Source organism: Phaethon aethereus, assembly GCF_964289735.1.
Source record: "Phaethon aethereus genome assembly, chromosome: 1".
Classification (NCBI taxonomy): domain Eukaryota; kingdom Metazoa; phylum Chordata; class Aves; order Phaethontiformes; family Phaethontidae; genus Phaethon; species Phaethon aethereus.
The window spans coordinates 53637195-53658661 of NC_138575.1; positions in this window are offsets into that span (position 1 = coordinate 53637195).

Sequence of the window (21467 nt, forward strand, 5' to 3'; positions counted from 1 at the left end):
TTTGACCCTAAACAGGAATTTCGAGAGCGAGGGGGATTTGTCTGGGCAGTCTGCTTCTGAAGGAAGAAAGCTATATTCTTTCCTCTCTTGAAAGGCAGTTGATGAAAGAAACATAAGGAACATCTCAGTAAAAGGAAAACAAAAAGGTTCTAAACTGCAGGTAGAAACAATATATCTTTTGATAAAGCTAATGTTGCTTTGTGTTAAAAGCAGAGTTCAGACTGCCGGGAGTTACGCTCTTTGTGAGATGATTTCCTACCTCACGCCATCAAAGACTCGCAAGCACCGTGTTGAATAAACTACCATTCGGAAAGAAAACCAGGGGAAAAAAAACCCTGAAGGTAAGAGATGATGAACAGGTCTCGCACTGTCTTTTACAGAGAGCGGGATGCAGATCGCGAAGAGCGAGGCGATGGGGACGCAGACACGGTGGGATGGCGTGTTTCAGCCACCACAGTGCCTCTCCTCGGAGCAGAAACACAGCCCACCTTTGAAACGCTGGTCTGATGTTCAAGCAAAAAGCCCCCAAGACATCATTACCCCGGAGAGGAAGTAAAGGAAGTGTTTGTGCTTGGATTTTTGTGCGGAGCAAGGATGGACAGTACACAGCCCCAGCCTGGAGCAGCCTCTGGGGTGCCCGTCCTGCCCCCGGGGGCTGCATCCCCAAACCCCGCAGGGGGCTGAGCCCTCTCCCCTACCTCCAGGCAGAACAGCTTTTGGGGTGACACCCTGCCCTGGCGGGCGCCTTCCCTACAGCGTGGAGACAGCCGCTGCCGGTGGCACGGGGAGAGGAGTGACATCCTGAAGGCGGTGGGAGGAAGTGTGATGCTGCACTGGAGGCTGCGGAGGTACCTCAACCCCAGCTCAGTACTTGCCTGTTCCCCTTTTTTTAAATGGTTGCTTCCTGATGGTGTTTTTGCTTTTTTTCTCCTTTTTTTTTTAAACCACGTTCCTAACCAAGATAGTCTGTGATGTAAAAATCAAGAAAACAAAATCCCAAACTTCTAAGTAAATTTTCTATCTGCTACCCCAGCTTCGATAAGCTAATAGCTCCATTTCAAGTAAGTAATTTATTTTTGCCTGTTGCAGTTTTAAGGAATAGGTTATATTTAGCATGCTCATATTAAAAAGAGGCTGTTTATCTATGTTCTTTTTAATACAACATGGGGAAAGTGATTAAAAGTCAAAATAAAATGGAATATTTATTATTTTGCCCATCTGTTAGTTACATTTGTTTTTTGCATCCCTGGACAGAGTGGAAAATAAGTTTGCATCAATTAATTCAAGCAATTCTTTGTTGTACTATCCAAACGTGACGTCTAATATTCGCAGCCTATTTCAGCTCTCAGAATGGGTGAAGGTAAAAGACACATAAAAGACAGGTGTAGTGATAACTTAGCAGGGGATCTTTTGGGGTGAAGGGGGTTGTGGTTTGGGTTTTTTTGTTTTGTTTTGTTTTGTTTTTAATTTTGGTGTGGGTTTTTTTATTTCCTGGTGTAATTGCCTTCACACACATATGAAAGAAACCCTGTAAAAATAATCACTGAACTTCCTCTTCGCTACCTGCAGTTAAGTGGGAAACAATGCACTCTCTGTACTTTTTGCCCCTGCCCTGTATGACAGCACTATATCTTTGATGCTAGATTTGCAGTAGGTAACCTTGTTACTTTGATGAAATGTCTTTGAGAGGTGGGTTCACAGTAGAGAGTTCACTAGTTTTACTGTCATAAAATGGGGATTTTAAAAGAAACAACAAGAATGTAAGTTGCTTGCTCTTCAGGCTTAGGGAAGGCTTTGTTTCGCTCCACAGCCTGCAGATTTCATGCGTAACCTAAACAGAAATTATTTTCCCATTAACTGGGTCTCTTCTCCTGACCATTTTATTTTTTTATTATTTTATTTTATTTCATTTTATTTCATTTTATTTCTTACTGGTTCATTTCAGAGCTCTGTCCCACAGCCTAGTACAGAGAGCAAGGCGCATCACTGCTTCTCTCCACATGCCACTGCCGCTCTCTAGGTTGGAAAAAGAAAAGGACCCAGTATGGCTCATACTGGGACCCTACCAATCCCCAGTAGGATGTCAGGATGGTCTTGCTGGTGAGGGTTGACAATCTGGGAGTCAGCAGAGTTCTAGCATTTATTGTAAACCAAGCCACCATTTTATTACATGGCTTGTGGCAACTTACCAGATTTTCTTTTTAGCAGTCAATCTTGTTGTTAAATTGTGGAAAAGCAAACCTTGTGGAAAAGCAAATATTTCATCTAAGCTGAATTGTCTCTGGTAAATAAATTTTAATTTGCTTGAGGTTTGCCATTATGTTCAGGAGAGATTTATCAAACCTCTTTCTTGTTTCCATGTGTGATTTTAGAAACTCCAACCAGTGAAACATTTTTACAGCTAAATAAGTAGCTCAGCTTCACTGGGGAGTAGGCTACAGAGACTGCAAGCACTGACAGTTTTGCTGAGATAGTTTCATGGCCCTCTAGCACAAAGTGATGAGCAAAGAAAACACCAACTCTTGATTAAAAAGAAATCCACTTATGTAACTTTCTTGCTTTTAATATCAGTTTAGCCTTCAAGTAGCCAGTGTGAAAGTAGGTGCCACATTGTGCGTCTTGCTGGTATGCATTAAGCCCTTGCATGCTTTCATTTTAATTTGGAGCTGAGGTTTGACCTAATTTAAAGTTTTCCAGACTTATAATTATAAATTGGATGTATTCCAATGGCTAGTGTTATATCAGATGTACTTTTAAAATGAGTTCCAGTTTTTCAGCCCTTGTCAAAGATCTGTCTTTGCAACCCAGAGGTGACAAGAGTAAAATCTGTCCCTGTCCTCACTGGAAATCTGAAAGTTAATTTCCAGACATAGGAAGTGTGGGTTCCCAGCGAAACAGTCGGCAATGTCAGCTTGCCAAAATTAACTGTTCGTGATGGTGGCAGAGGGCATTTTACTTGAGGCTGTCTATTTTATACTCACATTCCCTGTTGTCTGCTTGTTCTCAGGAGGAACTGGCGGAGCGGCAGAGCCGACTTCCTCCTGCCCCGCTGCCGAAATGCCTGTTCTGACCATTACGGAGAAAATAGCTCTGTAAAACTATTTCAGTTTCCAGTGCGTTAGCACATTCAGTCATGACATACCAACTGCTTCTTTACAGTAGAAAGCTTCCTTGAATGTTTTTGCTTTGGTTTGGCATTGCAAACCAGCTTTCTTTTTACATATGAATTCGTAGATTTAGCTCAACCCCCACTGCACTCCCTGCTCTCCCCCCCGCCCCAGAGACAAGAGCAGACAGGGAATAAAACATAAATGGCAGGTATCAAACGTCATGCCGGACGCGTGGCTGGAGGGCATGCCTGTGGGAGCTATACTATATACTGGTAAAAAGAATATAAATACATGGAATATAATAAAATGATGCATAAAAATATATATTAACAATATGTTTGATTTCCTGTTTATGCTATGCAGTAGTATGACTGTTAAAAAGCTGGTATGACGTGTTGTTTAAAAACAAAAAGCAGGTGTGTTTTGTCAGGATGATTTAAGGCCGTATACAGTAAAAATAATCTATCACAGAGAAGAGTTAAGCTTTGGCTGGAGACGAGAGTAGCATGTGATTGTCAGAGGTTAAGTACTGGCAGTGTAACGTGTTACCACCCGTCAGAGGGGCTGCCCTAATTGCCCCTGTGTGCAGGCTGAGCCTGGCTGAGCTGGGTCCAGACCTCAATAAAATAGACTGAGGTTAATGTGCTTAGGAAGCAGTGTCAGCCGCTGCGTTTTGGCTCATCATTGGGGAAGGCTCTATCAAATCCAGGTTGAGGTTTGGTCACTCAACGGAGAGGCAGTAGGTTATTAATCTGGTGTAATTTGGTCTCATTCACGTGAAAGCTTACGTCTGTCGGTGCCGCTGTAGGAGGATGGGAACCGAGTCGCCGGTCCCGTGGAGGCTGAGCACCACGTGCATCTGCAATGTTGCCGCTTCTTACAGCCCACCGACTCATGCAAGGTTTCTTTGCCCTCTTTTTGTTTGTTTGTTTTAGTAGTGTTGTTCCCCTACTTGTTTTTAGACAATCGATAATATGTTTCTTGGTGTTTTTCTCCGGGGAAATCTACACAAGGTTTTCCGGGAGGAGAACCATCCTAGCAAGTCACTGAGAAAAATGTGCCTCTTAGATCAGCCAAGCCATGAACAGGGATTTCCACTGTATTTAAAGAAGCTATGATCTCCACCTATCAGAAATCACATCTCAGTGGAGACTTTATCAGACATACTCAGTATGGCCCATTATGGTCGGCAATATGACCCTTTAAATCAAAATTATTTTAGGAGGCTATTTGTTGCTGGAAATGAAAAGTGAAATATTCTAAACGGGCTTTTAAACTAGGGAAATAAAGGACTCGGAGCTTCATTGCTGGATTTGGAAACTCTCCAAGGAACATTTTTAAAGTTTATATCTTGTTTACAGTGTGTTCTCACTCACATATCAGATAAAATGTTATGTTTTCTTACCTTAACAGTTACTGATGAAAAAGTTTAACAAACAGCCTAACACAGGAATTTACAAAAAATAATGTCTAGGAGGATATAGAAGACAGTTCTAGCCAAGATGAACAGTGTAGCTCGTCAAACTAGAAGCATTTACTTTTATTTATTTTTACCATCAGTTTGGATGTAAATTCATGAGGCTCACACCAAGTTTGAATTCAGTTCCTTTTGTCTTATATCTTTTTAATACAAGAAAATGAGAACAAAGCCATTAATATCTCTGGTTCATGTTTTCCCCAGTTTATAATGACATACCAGGAGACTCATAAGGACTGGAAAGAAATGTCTGCAAAAAACTTCAGTGTTCTTTTTCTTCTTAGCAGGCAATTGTACAATCAGAGTTGAATTTTTACTTCAATTGGTGTATGAAAAAAAACCTGTATAAAACATTGAAGATTCTATTCTAAAATCAATCAAGCATCTTCCCGACATGAAACCCCCAGTTCAGATCCACCTTATGTTGTAAATGATCAAGCAGGAGCAATTTCTCTCTCTTGTTACACTTTTGAAAAAAATTGTGAACTCTGTGCAATAAGGTTTTAGCACTTATGTTCTGAAGGTGTAATGCTACAAGAGCAGCAATTTGCCAAACTTGAATATTTTTTTTAATAAAGCTGATAGTTTTAGTTTGTTTTGCACTCTGAAAGTGAGAGATGAAAATGATGACAGAAATGGGTTGTCCCTTATAGTTGTAGCTGTACCATATTTAAGAAGACTTCTCAAACCAGTATGTACGGAACCATCTTTTCAACAACTATTAAAAAGTTGCTGGTGAGTGGCCAACAACTACCACATCAACCTGCAGACTAGAAAGAGGACAGGGATTGCTCTAGGCAGGATAAAAAGTGAACGGATATGGGGTTTGTGGAAGAGGCAGGGGATTATCCAAAGGATCTTTGTTACTTACAAATCTCCCTAACCATGAGTACATGCATAATAAACTCTCTCTGGCTAAGGAATCTCTCTGCTGAGCGTTTACTCCTTGTTTGTAACATGAGAAGTACATGATTTCTGGGTTAAATGCAGCCTTTTTGGTATTGTTGTCCATTCTATTTACAAACACGTGGCTGCTGGTTGGTTTTAGTTGGGCCAGACTTAGAAAGGTGCATCTTTTGGGCTGGGGACATCAGGCACAGCATTCTCAATAAAAGTCGGTAGAGGATATTTTTGATGTGATGCCTCTTTAAATCCTTATAGATTTTTAAGGTGAGACGTTGCAAGGAGGCTCTATTTATAAACAGATTATAAAAGATTAATGGCTTTTTTTTACCTAGTGGTTAACCAAATCTTACAACATACCTCCTGACAGGTTACTTATGTTGATTCTGTTTATGTCCTTGTGACCATTTGTACTTTCCAGCTGCCTTTTTCTTCACCTCATAAACATGTGGGACTCTTTACGCCCGTGCATCCAGTAACTGAACCGTTAAACTCTCCAGTAATCTCTTCCAAGTGGTATATAAAAATGGGACCATGATGTACTCTGGATGTACTGAACCCTCTGAGATTCACCCCAAATAATTCTCTGGCAATAATAGAATTAGGAACAGCCATCTATATATAATTTATAGTAAAATCTTCTCTGATTTTGAAAGATACTGTAAATTTTGTATTAGAAACAGTTTAAATTATGATAATGTAAAAAAGAATGCTCCCAAACACTATATAAATCAGATGTTTTTTCTGTGAAATGCTCTCTAACTTTTCCTTGTGAGGAAATCCTTGTTTAATGACAATCAGTGTCTAACCAGACATAAGTTAAAGTAAGTGCTACTTGAAGCAATGGCTGCTGCTCCATTTTGAACTTGGGAAGAGAAAGAATAGTCTAGTAGCTAGCTGGGCTTGAAAGATGAGATCTTTTTCCCAGTATTGTATTTCAGGTAAATCACTCAGGCTGACTCTGATCTAATATTAAGACGTTTAAGTTCGAGCCGATGACTTTGCACTGTCCTGGCAGGAGAGGTAGAGACGGGGATGTTTCCAGAGGGTTATTCAGCAGATGAGCCTGGGGTGACATCTAACTTTAGCTACTCAAATTAGGGCAGACAAACATTGTGTTTTGTTTCTCTGACTCATAGGATAATGGCACAGAGAGGGTGGGCGGTAAATGTGTTTCTTGCAGACAGGTACTCAGGAAGCCTGCTGTTGGCCGCAATATCAGAGTCTCATATGGATAGACAGATTTTGCCAGGACATTCCCAGACAGGAGAGCACTTCCAGGGGTTCTGGGATTTGTTTTGGTTTCTTTCTAGGGTCTGTTTGTTCAAAGTATGAGTGGGGCTTTAACTGAGTGTGAACTCGGGAGAATAAAGCTCCTTTGGGAAAATCATTAGCATTACTTTAATTAATGTTGAGTAATTAATGTTACTTTAATGTTAAGTGAGAGAAAAGAAATTTACTGCTCATGCCCTGATTATGAATTAACCACTTTTGTGGGAACTTTAAAGAAATGTTCACAATTTCATTAAGAATTTAAGTCTGAAGTTGCTGAGCTGCTATGAACTAACTCACCTGGAAGTGGGGAAAATGAATTGGTAGCACCAGATTTGCACTGATCTGGTTCTTCTTTGTTATTCATATACCTGATTGATTTACAGAGTTTCCAACCCACAGTCAAAGAAAATTCCTCTTAGAATAGGTGTTATCATATTTATAACAAATGAAAGGAAATAGCAGTATTCACAGAAAGCTAGGATTTTTATTTTAGATATTAAATAGAAAGTATAGCATTTAAGACTTCAGTTTGTATACATTTTTATATCACCATTTTATTACCATTTTTGATATCCTTATTACCATTTCTGACATCCCCGTGAAGCTGTTCCAAGAAAAACCTTTCATTCAGTTAGAATTCATTTTTCTTCTTGATCTGCATGGTAAGAGGCATAGTAACTTGTATCGAACATGAGTATTCCTAGCAACAGATTTCAATTTCACAAGGAAATTCCAAGTATCTATAAAAAGCCTTAAGATGTTACACTTTAAATTCTGAGGAGGGCACTATCTAGTCTGGAGCACAGATTAGTGGTTCTGGAAAAGAAACTGAGAGAAATAAATTAAAAGTTAACTGAATTTTATTTAATTGTCATGTTGCTGAAGTTTTAAATGGCAGATGTCGCTTGGAATAGATCCTATTCTCCAGACCCACAATCAAAATAATCAACAAAACATATATGCTTCAATCTTTTCTCTTCATGTAGAAAATAGAAATTCTGTCTCTCATCTGCAACGTGCAACTGCTGATTCTTATGTCTCTTTAGAGGTGCTGTTTTCCGTGGAGAAAATTAAGATGGAGAAGAAAACGTTTTCTGTATACCCAGCTATTCGAGCCTGCTCCAAAGAGCCGTCTGGAACCAGCATTTTCACACAGATGCAGGCAGCGACAGTCAGATGGCTCTGTAAGAGCTGCTGCTCAGTTTTGGGAGCAGTTCTGGCTGCACTCAGGCTGTGCTTTTTCTGTGCAACAGCACTGTCCTTTATCTCCTACATGAACCCCAGAAGGAGTAAGAGGGATAAGTGGGAGAGGGGGTGCACGCTCAGGATTTTGTGGGAATAGCGGCCATTTCTATACTATATCTGCCTTAAAATGGAGACCAGTCAGGGTTTGCTCGTTCTACAGAGAGGTAATTTTCTGCTTGAGATCCTGCAAATTAATTGCCAAGTGTCTCAGCTATCCCAGGAGAGGCGGTGGAAGGTGTATTGATAGTACCTGCAGATAGCCGAGAGAGATGAGCAGTTAATGGGATTCACCAAGTCACCTCCCCGACGGGGGAACGCGCTTCTGGTCTTAACTTAAAAATCCAATTCACCTGTCGGAGAAGCTCTCCGGCTTTGCAGGCTAAGAGTTTCTCTCCACACCCAGGATTTCTAGGCTTAACTGGATGATTTCTGCATGAAGCAGGGGACTTTGTCTTGGTCAAGCCTCGTCCCCATCACCGCAGCGCGAGGGTGAGCAAGAGCTCTCCTCTGGACAGCCAGTGGAGACCGCCCCGCGGGGGCCCTTTCCCAACCTGGTCCTGGGGCTGTGGTTTGGGAAGGGGTGGGAAAGTTCCCTGTGGTGATGATACGTGCTGTAAAAGATGGACTTAACCCAGCATATGCTTCCGGGCTCCCTAAGCAATGTGCAACGCTGCACCCAGCTGCACTGAAGGAACCGCTGGGCTCCCCACCGTGCGCTGCCAGAGTGGGTGGGAGCACTGCATCTATTCCTCATGGGTCCCAGGGATGTATCAATCAAAAGCCAAGAAACTACTGTCCTGTGAGACTTTCCTGGTGAGGCTTGTAAAGTGAATGAAGGAGCATCTTCCATTTTGGCACACTGGTGCCTGTGAAATCTGTGACCCCTTGAGAATCAGGGTAATTTTGCATAGCCTCTGCCCTGCTAGGTTGTGGAAGTGATTCTCCACATACGTAAACCCAGTGCCACTGCAGACTCCAGCCGATTTCAATGGCAGGGTCACACAATTTGGGAAGGTTTAAAGACCAGTGGAAGCACCTGCATGCACGGTGGGGGCTGACAGTCAGACAAGAAGGTACGACGCTAACGCTTGCAGGTTGTGTTCAGCAGAGAGCAGCCTGGGGGAGTTCAGCAGATCGTGAAGCAAGGAGGTGCTGAGCATTTGAGTAAAGTACGTACCATTGGGCAGAAAAACCCATGTAGTAGTGATTTGGATGAAAACATAAGTGTGCTCCTTGTTCACAAATTTTACTCAGAAAAATATATATGAAAGCGAGGTCACTGTCAACAACTAATTCAAGCAGAATGGAAGCCTTAAGAAAACCTCAGGATTGTTTCCTGGATAAAAAATATGAGGCTTTTCTCATCTTATTATTTTTATTAATGCCAATGAGATTGGGTGGCTGGGGCTGAGAGAGAGGGGTGATAGACACTAGATTGGGTCAGCTGAACATGCAGAGAGAAATGCTGCAAATCAATTTTCCTTAATACATGGACACATACACCAAGTAGTATAATATTGCCACCCCAAATGAGTGCCTGTAAGGCTTAGCAAATACTGCACTTACCTGCATGTGTGGATGCCCAACATGTCTGATGAAATACGAAATGTTACAAGCTCTCATCTGCAAGTGAAAATGAAGTAAAGTCTTTCTCAGGTTTGAAAAGTTCATTTCTATGAATTTTTCAAATCATCATTACCTTTTCAAACCTTTCTCCACCATCTGGGAAGGGGGAGTAAAAGCATTCACCATCTCACATCTAAGCTTATTTACTTGAGATTTAAGGTTGGTCTTGCAGGCCCAGGGGGCTCAGATAACAATGGAAGGGGCAAAATTTTCCAAGAGGCAGGAAAGGGAACGTGGGAAGGAGGCTGACAAGAGAGGTGTGAGGGCATGGAGCAGGACTGTACATCTGATCTGACCTGCCTTGCACCACAGCTGGCCTGTGCAAGGCATCTGAATGCTACCTCTTGTATCAGCCACTCCAGCAGCTGCTTTTGGGATACATGTGTGGGGAGGAGGACATTTTAGATGTCATATATTTCCTGCATGGAAAATGAATAGACCTTGGAAATATAAGATTGGGTCTCTGAGGAACCTTGCTTGCTTCTTCCCTTATCACCCTCTTTCACCCATCTCCTCCAGAGATACTTTTGGGTTTTGGATCTTCCCTGCCAATGGGCTAATGATGGAGTTATTAATGTATTTGATGGAGTTATTAATGTATTTGGTAAATAAAGGCACGATTACCATTACATCAAGGAGCACAGGCAGCAGAAAGTTACCTACTTGATACAAAAGGCCAGGGGGAAACAGTGTGAAGGAGCCATTTCAGCTGGGCTTAGCCACATCTTCTGTCAAAAAAAGAAAGCATATGTCAGTATAACTAATATTTATTATTAGTTAATAAAAGGAGCCTAATATTTGCCTAATTTGGAGGGGAAGTTCCTTGGAAAAAGGAGAAACCAACTAGGATGAATCTAGACAAGGAAAACAGGTCTATACTATTACATCCTTAATAGACCTCCCCAACAGATGAATAAAAGAATCTATTTTCTTGCTGAGATATATATCGTCTATGTGTATATATAAATAAATATAATCAAAGGTTCATACCCTACCATGCCATGTTTTGCTAATGCAATTGCCTTCTACTGTCCTACCGAATTCCTGCCTCTGGCTCCTTCTCTCCTCTCTCCCTGGGAAATATGGATTTACAATGTCTGACAGGTCCATGTTGACCTTAATAGAATTACTTCCAATCTATGCCGGCATCGATGACAGGGATGTCTTGTCCTTTTCTGTGCCTATTGCCAGTAAAAAGTCATTCCTTCAAAGTTGCTACAATACGTGGATGGGGAGTGTCCGGGATACTGTTGCAGATATTGTGAATTTGAAAGTGAAAGTTTACCTATGTGAATCTACTCAGTCTAATCTAAAAGAGAAATAGGACATAAAATTCTTTGCTGATCAAACTTAATTTGATTAGCTAATGAGTCATGTAATTAAAAACAATGTGTCCATTTTCGTGTCAGGCCAGACAGCTCCTGGTAGGTATTGCTTGTGCCACCAAATGCAGGGGACAGCTGAGAGCACGAAACTAGTTAAGAGAGGAACCAAATACTGATGGCTTTTTTGCAAGTCTAGTTCTGTACAGTGTAGACATCTATAGCTTCATTTTATGAAGTGTGATCTCTGTGCTGGGCACCTTCTCCAATGACAACCCTTAATTTAAGAAGCATGCTGTCACAAGAGAGTGAAGTGAATAGGAAATAGCTGCAGATACGCTCTCTTCCTAAAACAAGAGGTATTTTCCTCTTGTTGATCTGATCTCTCTTGTGCGAGAGATGTAAATCACAGCAGGGAAATTGGCCAACTAAACTACCAGATGGCTAAGTCCGGGGAAGAATTAAAGTTAGTCTCTTTATTACATACCTTATGAAGATGCAACATTTGAGATGAAGCTATGAGGATGGCAACCTCATGTCTCCTGCACCCACAGTCGCAACGAGCTGCTCCTCAGGTCCCTTTTGGAGCGTGGGCTGCCCCGCAGGCTAGCTGCCCCAGGATGCGCTATCCTCCCCAGAGGCTCCCTGTCTGCTTGGACGGAAGGTCAGGTCCCAAAGGCAGCTCTGAGGCAGCTTTTGTAAGACGGTCCAATTTCCTATGGATCCTGTAGCCTGCAGTGCCTCCAACCTGCTGCTGCCACAGCCATGGAGCAAAAAGTGAAAAGTTTGTTTTCTGTACTCTCAGCCAACAGACTCCTAAAGACATATTTTCTACCTTTTGTGATCTTGCACAGAAGGACATGACTTGCAAATACGTCCCTCTATGCTAGATTCCATTTCTTTATTTCCATGGTGTTCTGCATTGTATATTTGCCAAGTAATTCCAGGTTGTAATTCATTCAAAACAAGGGGGTTTGTGTGGTGTTTATTCTTTAATGATTGGACAGTGGATTAGAGCAGACTTTTGGCAGAGATCCTTCAAACTTGTTTACATTTCCATCTGTCTCTACACCTTCTTGAGGTTTTTCAGGTTATTGTGCATGTACCTTATTTCATATTCCTAAGAGGAACAGGCATTTTAAAAATAGAAGTAAATTAGATATTTCAGGTTTTGAAATTTCATACTTAGGTGTTCTCAGCATCTAACAGGTAGTTTTTTAGTTGCCTTAGAATTCTGAACACTTTTGTTTCTTCTACAGCTAATTTATTATGCCCTCCTTGAGAAAACCAGATTGCTTGTTTTTTAGCCTTTAAATGCTTTGGTATAGCTTTTAGTCGTTGTCTTGCATTAATGCGGTGGATCTATAGTTAGGGAGGCTAAGAAATATTTCACTTTCATGTGTTGGCTTCAACACTTTGAAAAATAGATCTTAGACTTGGTGTTTCATATTCATCTCCATTTTGCTTTTGAGCACGCATGGAAAAGTGGCATGGTAATTTAAGTTGTTTTGGCAGGGAATTTGCTAGTAGCCTTTACTCCTTGAAATGCATTTGGAAATGCTTTTTTATTGTTTGAAAAATCTCAAAATGTCATTACAGCCATATAGATTTATTAAATCTATATTTTAATGGAAGCTATGAACTGTTATTTTCCCTTGGATGCACATCTGTATGTGTACGGGGGTGGGGGGGATTGACAGGCTTTTCTTCTGGAAGTTGCCATTCCTCTTGTTGATCTGAATTATGTTTATTGTGTAATAAATTTCTTTTTTTTTTTATGGTATAATACTTCCCTTTGGTATGTTTATACTGCCTTGCAGCAACCTGAGTATTTTAAATGTCACAGCAAGCGGTTTAGTTCAAGGTATCTGCGATTTGATCACAGAGTAGTTTTCAACTGTTTCTTTTGGGCATGATGGCAACCTAATCTCTGATAAGACTAAAGGCATGCTGAGGAACAACATGGTTTTTGCCATTTGAAATCTGGATTTTAGAGATTTTTGCGTGTTGAAGTAATATGGCATTTGTGACCTTAGAAACGTGAATAATGTCTTTTTCACATACTTTATTTGAAATATTAGCATTCTTTCAAACTACCTGTTTGTGCAACTCAGTCTAGCTCTGCTAGCTCAAGAGGGGAGATCAAATTAGGACATCTCAGAAAGCTAACTGTTCAAATCAGGTCTATTTAAATGCCAACAGAAACAATTATCTGTTAAGAGTCTTTGGCACGTATATCCAACATACAATATGCACGTACACTGTGTTTTGTTCTTTGTCCTTACATATAAAAGTACATCACTTACAAGAGATACACAGCACATACATCTGTATTACAGTGATAGAAACAAGAGATGTATATGCCTATTCAGGCACTCCACTGAAAAACAACAGCTTGCTGGTGCCAGTCATCTTCCAGAGCTGCAATATCATCACTAAAGGATCCTTGGCTTCTCTAATGGTCTCAAGGGAGACCCCTGCCATGGTCCCTTTCTGTGCAAGTAGTTGTCAGCAGGAGCAAGCCTCCACTCCCATTCACTGTCTACCTTTTTCTGATGCTGTGCATTGGGAGGATGAGGCTGGAAACTAAGGAGCAGAGACGGGCACCAAAGAGGTTGGTTGCTTGCATCCAGGTAGCATGTCATCTGCCTTCAAAGCTACAAGAGAAAACCTCTCCAAAATGCAAACAGAAACTTCCTGGTTCAATTATTTCAAACACACTGTTGAAGAGAGATGGGGAAGTGCTTGACTGAGTGGACTGACGCAGAGTAGATTAATTTATTTTCCTGGGTGCATATATCTATCTGTATATATACAATAAGAACAATAGAAACTATGAAGACTAATGGTGTCTCCTGTCATGTTCAGACAATGCCATTTCCTAAACCTCTCGAGGCAACACCACTGCTCACTCTGTAGGTCATTCTGACAGCCATCAGTTTAGAAGAAATATCCTTTATGGGGGGAAAAATGGACAAACTTGTAGATGTGCAGGTTCTTTCCAGGTTCTGTACAGAATCAGAAAAGGGTTTCTTTTACACCTATTGTTGTTGTTAAGCTGTTTGGGCTGGATTTTTTTAATGTGTTCTTTCCAGAAACTCTTACTACACAACAAGACATTCAAAGGTGAAAAAGGTAGTCCTGGATACACAACAGATGAAAAAAACAATTGCATCAAAAGAAAACATGTAGAGAAGAATGGAAAAGACCTTTTTTTTAATGGCAGTGTAGCTCTGGAGCTGGTCCATGGTACCTGCAGCAAGATTAGTGTCCTCTCATTAGCCTCTGGCTTTGGTCAGAAGGGGGACCCCATTTTGTAGCCCTTTTGGCTCTTCCTTGCTCTGCTTCCCTTAAGCATTACAGTCTCTCAGGTGGGCTGGTGAGCAGCGCTGGCTCTGTGCCCCCCAGGGGTGGAAGTGCCTACATGCCTCCTGCTCACCTCCTCCCCAACCCCAGGCACAGCAGCACCACCTCCTTGGCCAGAGGTCTTCAACAGCCAGGGATACCAGAGCAGGGCTTGTCCCATGGTGCCTCGCCTCACCTGGCAGCCAGGCTGGAAGAAAAAGAGAGGATGCTCTGGTTTTCTGTGGGGACTGGCTGCATTCCCTCGGCTCCCAGTGCTCAGGCTGAGACCAGAACAGGTCTGTGTTATGCTAATAACGGGAAGGCATAGAGGCTCGCGCCTTCTTACATACCGCATCAGGTTTATCTCTGTATATTAGAGGACCTTGTTTAGCAATCCAGGGCTATGAAAATAGCCATTTTGTGCGAGTTGTATGTGGAATCATCTCATCTGTGTCTAACAGAACACAAAATATGTGTATGTACAGTTCCTTTCATATCTTGTTATTTTTGTCATTGCTGTTATGAGAGTCCACATTTAACATTAATTTGGGGTAATTTCCCTGTACTTATTCCTTCCATCCTTCCTTGGGGCCAGTTCTGTTTAATGTCTTTATCAATGATCCGGACGAGGGGATCGAGTGCTCCCTCAGTAAGTTTGCAGATGACACCAAGTTGGGTCGGAGTGTTGATCTGCTCGAGGGCAGGAGGGCTCTGCAGAGGGATCTGGACAAGCTGGATCGATGGGCCAAAGACAATTATATGAGTTTGAACAAGGCCAAGTGCCGGGTCCTGCACTTCAGTCACAACAATCCCATGCAACGCTACAGGCTTGGGGAGGAGTGGCTGGAGAGCTGCCTGGCCGAAAGGGACCTAGGGGTGCTGGTCAACAGCTGGCTGAATATGAGCCGGCAGTGTGCCCAGGTGGCCAAGAAGGCCAACAGCATCCTGGCCTGTGTCAGAAATAGTGTGGCCAGCAGGAGTAGGGAAGTGATTGTCCATCTGTACTCAGCACTGGTGAGGCCGCACCTCGAATACTGTGTTCAGTTTTGGGCCCCTCACTACAAGAAGGACGTTGAGGTGCTTGAGCGTGTCCAGAGAAGGGCAACGAAGCTGGTGAGGGGTCTGGAGCACAAGTCTTATGAGGAGCTGCTGAGGGAACTGGGGTTGTTTAGTCTGGAGGAGGCTGAGGGGAGACCTTATTGCTCTCTACAGCTACCTGAAAGGGGGTTGTGGTGAGGTGGGTGTTGGTCTCTTCTCCCAAGTAACTAGTGATAGGATGAGAGGAAATGGCCTCAAGTTGCACCAGGGGAATTTTAGACTGAATATTAGGAACAGTTTCTTCAATGGAAGGGTTGTCAAGCACTGGAGCAGGCTGCCCAGGTAAGTGGTTGAGTCACCACTGCTGGAGGTATTTTAGAAGATGTGTAGACTTGGCGCTTAGGGATATGGTTTAGTGGTGGACTTGGCAGTGCCAGGTTAACAGTTGGACTTGATAATCTTAAAGGTCGTTTGTAAACTCAGTGATACTATGATTCCATGTACCCAGTCTGTCTGACACAATTAGGTATGAGAAAGATAATCTTTGAACCTTTAATGGGTTACCTTTTATTTTAAATGAAAACTTCTTTTCCAAAATACATGGAATGCTCACTCTCTTCGATGCCAGTTCAGTATACCACCAAGTATCATCTTGGCTTATATTTTCACTGCTCTGTGTTAGGATTTCGGCAATACACTGTTCATTTTTGGCAGTTTTTAAACTTGTCACCTTCAGAGATGTTTGAAAGAGACTTTTGATTCACAAAGTTTTATATATATTTTAGACGATGAAAGACCAGAATTTTACTTTTATGTTTCAGCAATGAACGTGGAACCCTCTGAACTTGTTTTAAATAGCAGATCGTATTAATTGTAGATGAAGGATTAAAGGAGGTTCAAATAAGAGAAACTAAAATGATTACGTTAGTGGTGGCCTTGGCCGCACATTCCTTATCTGGTTTTGGTTTTTTTGTTGTTTTTTTTTTTTTAATTTTCTGTGCCTGTCCCACAGCATTCTCTTCTCTGATAACATCATTTCTGACCTCTTTCCAGGGGTTGTTTTACCAGCTTCTGACCATGGCATCCTGAATGTATCCATTAGGGAAATCATACAGAAAATGAATCTGCAGCTGGTTCCCTGGTTCACTGGTTAGATAATACAAACCAGGACATCTTTCTATTTAATACTTTAAAATGTGAATGCAGAGTTCTTTGGTTTAAGAAAACAATGTGAAAGCATTTCAGTGGAATCATACATAGCCTTTCATATCTTTAAACAGTTATTGTTTTGAGCTATGTATACGCACGGTTTAAGGAAGCTGATTAATGGACCTCCAGAGCAGAAGCTTTAGAAATGAAAAAGGATACCCCTGGAGGAAACCAATCTTTCCTTTAAATCCACTCATCTCTCCTTCCTTCCCCAATATCTCACTGTCTCTATTTAGGAAAGTTGAGAGACATTCCTTAGTGGATCTGCTACCCTTGTATATTTTTTTATATGTTAAACCAATTTTACGTATTACATGTTGTAACTTTAGGGGTGTACTACCAATCCTTCTGCCATCCTCTGTTAGAAAACAAACAAACAAACAAACAGACTTTTTTTAGGAGATAATATAAATTTTGTCTTCTTAGGGGGAAAATTTAGACTATGCACAGCAACTGCTGTCATGGAAAACTAAATGATCTCTTTGTTAAGAATTTTACCTCCATAAATAAATGTGATTTTTTTTGCCTTTGAAATGTCTATGAACAAGTGCTAGTTTGGTATGGTTTCATGTTGGTGGGAAACCCTCTAGGGTTTAAAAACCTCTGCTTTGAAGGTACTTGCTGGGTTCTTGAACAGCAGAAAGGAAAAGGTCTAATGGATGAACACATAATAGAGCATGTTTTCACACACCCAAGAACTATCACTATGGGGCAGTTGTATGGCAGATTTGATCCAATTTCACATGAATGGAGCGATGGCTGGTGTTTCAGAGAGCAGAACAGGGCTCCTGTAGTGAAAACTACCAACCACTTTAATTATATTTTCATGCGTGGCCTATTTTATAGTGCAATTTTCCCGAAAGGCTTACAATTTGATTTCTCAGACTCAGGAGATTAGTTTGGTTAGGATTTTCTTTGAAAACTAATGGACACCTGGCAAGCCTTTTTTTTTTTTTTCTTCACATGTGAACACGTTACAAATAAACCTTACAAGTAAACCCTTAAAACTATTTTTAAACATGATAATAAGTAAAAGATGAGACCTTAACCAGCAGTGTTCAATATGAATAAGTGAACTGCAAAAGAGTGAGGTGCTGGTTGTGATGAAGTGCCTGGCTGCTGTTCACCTTGGTTCAGAAATCGTCTTCGCGGTGCAGGACTGAAGTGGACAGGATGACTGTAAGCGTAGGTGTGCATGTCTATCTGTCTGTAAAGCAGTGGCCTGGCCTTTCTGGATGGTTCCTGCTCTGACTTACAGGCTGGTGTGTCCCTGAGTAATAGCACAGTTAAGCAAGTTGAAGATCTGAACAGGATTTGGCTATGGGACGGAGAATAAATTCGAAGCCCATGTTTCTGACTATATAAATATTGGAGGAGAAACTGTTATGGACTCATCTATTTATGGAATACACCTTCCTTTCAGTACAGCCCCTGTTAGTATTTGCTGTAAATTGGATAGTATAAAGAGATTATTTTGCAGCATAGTTTAATTTGTTTCTGAAACAGTCATAAGGGAGCACAATACAGAAGCTGTCCAGAGATATCAAAAAGACAGACATTTAGCCAACATGATTTTCCAAAAGGAAAACAAAATTTCGTCTTGAATCAGCAGTATATAATCATGAACAGACTCATTTTCATAATGTCCTTGAAACAAATCTGCCATATGAAATAGAAACGTAACATATAAATATACTGTGGCAACAGCAATGCAGCAGGCTGCTTCGGTATAACCTGGATCTGGGAACCTGAGACAACACTAAATAACAATATTAACATATAAAATGATATTGCTGAGAGAAAGGAAAAGGAATTAAGGAGGGCAAGGGAGAGAACATGTTGCCAGCAGTGAATTGAAGTGAGATAGAAAATGGGTGAGACAGATGATATAGGAAGAAGTTTCTCGCAGATGGTGTGTGGAGGGGGGAGGCAGTGAATGCTCCTGAGAGTAGCAGGCGTTTCCAAAAAGGGGGGATGGCAGTGCCAGCTTAGTGGAGGGAAGGAGAGCACAACAGCAGAGAATAATTCCACATTCTATTATATGCACGTTAAAAAACTGGCGCTGGTGTAATTTTGTGGCATGACTGTGCGTTCATCAATGAAATCACTGGTTTTAGTTTTGCAGGGGCAGCTGCTAAGGCTCTCAATCTTTCTCCCGCATGAGGACTGCCCGCTCACAAAGAACTGCAAATAATAGAAAAATTTTTCTCCTATTTTAAGGAAGATAAAAAACCATGAAGAACATGTTCATTTTAATGAGGTCACAGGTTTGCCAGTGGGACTACTCTGAGAGTAATCTGGCAAGAAATGGTTCTTCTGGCGCACGTCTTTTTTCCCTGAACCACGACACCCAACACATTTCTTCAGCTGCGGTTTAGCAGGACAGCCCATGTGTTTCGTGCTGCCAGCCTCAGTACAGCGGGGCAGAAGGACCGGACGCAGTAACTTAAGCGCAGGAGCAGTCTGCCCGCTGCCTGCTGCCGTTTCCGCTGGGCCCACTTCCCCTGCCAGAATGGGAGCTTCTCCCCACTACCCAGACGGACGCATCCTAGACCTCTAGTCCTTAAGTGACTTGATTAAAGTTTGCTCAAGAGTCTGTACGTGAAACCAAAAAGTGCCTTTTGGAAGACTGATCCTGCCTTCAAGACCAAATAAAATTAATTTATTCTTTCTTTGAGGAATCTGTTGCATTCTTCTCCACTTCTCTCTTCTCAATGATTTTTGAGATGTACAATCTCAATGATCATGATCGTACAGCACAGATGCAGCAAGAGTAGCTATCAGCAGAGAGGTCTGACCTTCGCAAGAAGGTTTCCAGGAATTTTAGAGTGGATACGGCGATGTAGACCAGTACAATGCAAGGAGACATGATACGATGAGACAAAGAAAAGGTAATTCAGAGACAGCAAGACAAAGAAAAAACAATTCAGAGGAAGGCATAACCCCAAAGATGAAGAGAAGGCCACACAACTACTTTTCCTCATGCCAAAAAAATCTCACTAAAGAGAATTAAAATACGTAAATACATCCGTAACGTATCTATTCTGTGCACACAGCCCCTGCAAGTGCTCCGGCAAAGTTGTGTAATCGTGACTGGGAGGCTGGGAGGGAGGGTGATCACTCTATTAGAATGTGGCCCACACTGTGAGAAAATAATAATAAATGGGTTGCTGCATCTTCAACTCGATTTAATTTAATTTAATTGCATTTAATTAATATGATTTTTTAATCAAGAAGCAAATTGTAATGTATGATAATAACTCTGCTCTTCAGGAGAGCCTGTGAAAATCGTGCATCTTGTTTGTAGATGATACCAAAAGCTGTTTAGCCTGGGGAATAAATGTCTTATATTTCAAGGGTATTGAGTTCAAACCCTATGTAGTTTGTAGTTTGTACTTTCATTAAAATTTCTATTAACTTTTTCCATTGGTATAGGACTTAAGATTTAATTCTATTTTTTTCAGAGCAGAAATTGATTTATAAGCTAACTTATTTCTCATGTAAGAGGGACAAATTAACTGAGAGGCAAAGTAACTGTACATCAGTAGTGACTATCTTTATGTCATTTTGGTAATTTATTTGTTTATTTCCAATATTCAAGTTCCTTTTAATACATAAACCATTCTTTAAAATACTCAGAAATCTAAGATCTGATTCAGATGTTGCTCTGCTTTTTATCTTCTCCTGCTATAAAGTCCACAGCTTCACATTTGTATAAATAAATATATAACAGTCTCCCATGAGGGGTCCAATACCTAAACTAAAATGCCATAAAAAAAAGTAACTTCACTTCATAATCTGGAACAGGGCAGACTGTCAGTGAAAATTGTTTGTGATATTTCTTCTGGGTTTTTTTTTTCCTTGGACACAGTGAAATGATAAACCTTCAGAATGCTAATAAAGTCTGTAGGATGCGTTCCGCACTTGCTGCATTTACTGACACCAAACTGTGAATTTTCATTACCGTGTGGCAAATGCCAAGTCCGCATTTGTGAAGCTCTTTTCTGGCTATGTAGATGAACATCCTGGTGTGGACAATTTGGCCTACAGCACCCACAACACACTTTACACTGCTGTTCCATATGGCCCAGTTGCCTGGAGCTAAAATATCAATATAGAGCTGTAGTATGTCTTGTCCAGATGACAAGGGTATTATTAACATGTTAGAAGAATAAAAATAACTAAGTACTCAGTGCTCAGACAGTTCTTCTCATATACTATGCATAACTTTTTATTATTGTTGATATTTAAAAATGCACCTTTCAGGCTCAGTTCTGATTCCATTTGTCACATTGCTATTTTTCAAGGTCTCTTTTTCCTACACTGATGTATTATTCTCCAGTCTGAAAAGTAATTGCAAGTCCTTGAGGCTCATTTGAAACCTTTGCTGACTAAGGATGCGATTTAAGTAAATGCTCGTCATTAAGCAGGTATATAGAAGCTGTGTTACACTGGAACTTCAGTGTGCTCTAAGTGGAATTTGGTACTATAAAGCATAAAGATATTCTTCACAAAAGAACCCTTCTTGGGAAAGATCTCACATGAAGAAGAAGAAATGAGTAAGAACAAGTGACTGAACTTTCTGAACTGCTCTTTCACAATCCTCCCTCTGTCCTTTCACTCCTCTCATCTTGAAAAGAAGCGACACAATTACCATTTTATTTCACTCATCTTGGTTTCTCTGGATGTGGCAGACCAGTGATGTATGTCCCTTCAGAGTACAAGTATGTCTGAGGACCTGCACAGCCAGGGTGACCTTTGGTGACTTGTTACCCCTCGAGGTTAGAGTTCCCTTCCCCGGTTAAAAGTAGCAAAGTTGTATGGTTTGTGCTGCCCGTTCATATTAAACATAAACAAGGGTGCTAGGTATTATTGTTGTTATTATTATCATCATCATCATCACCATCGTTATTATAA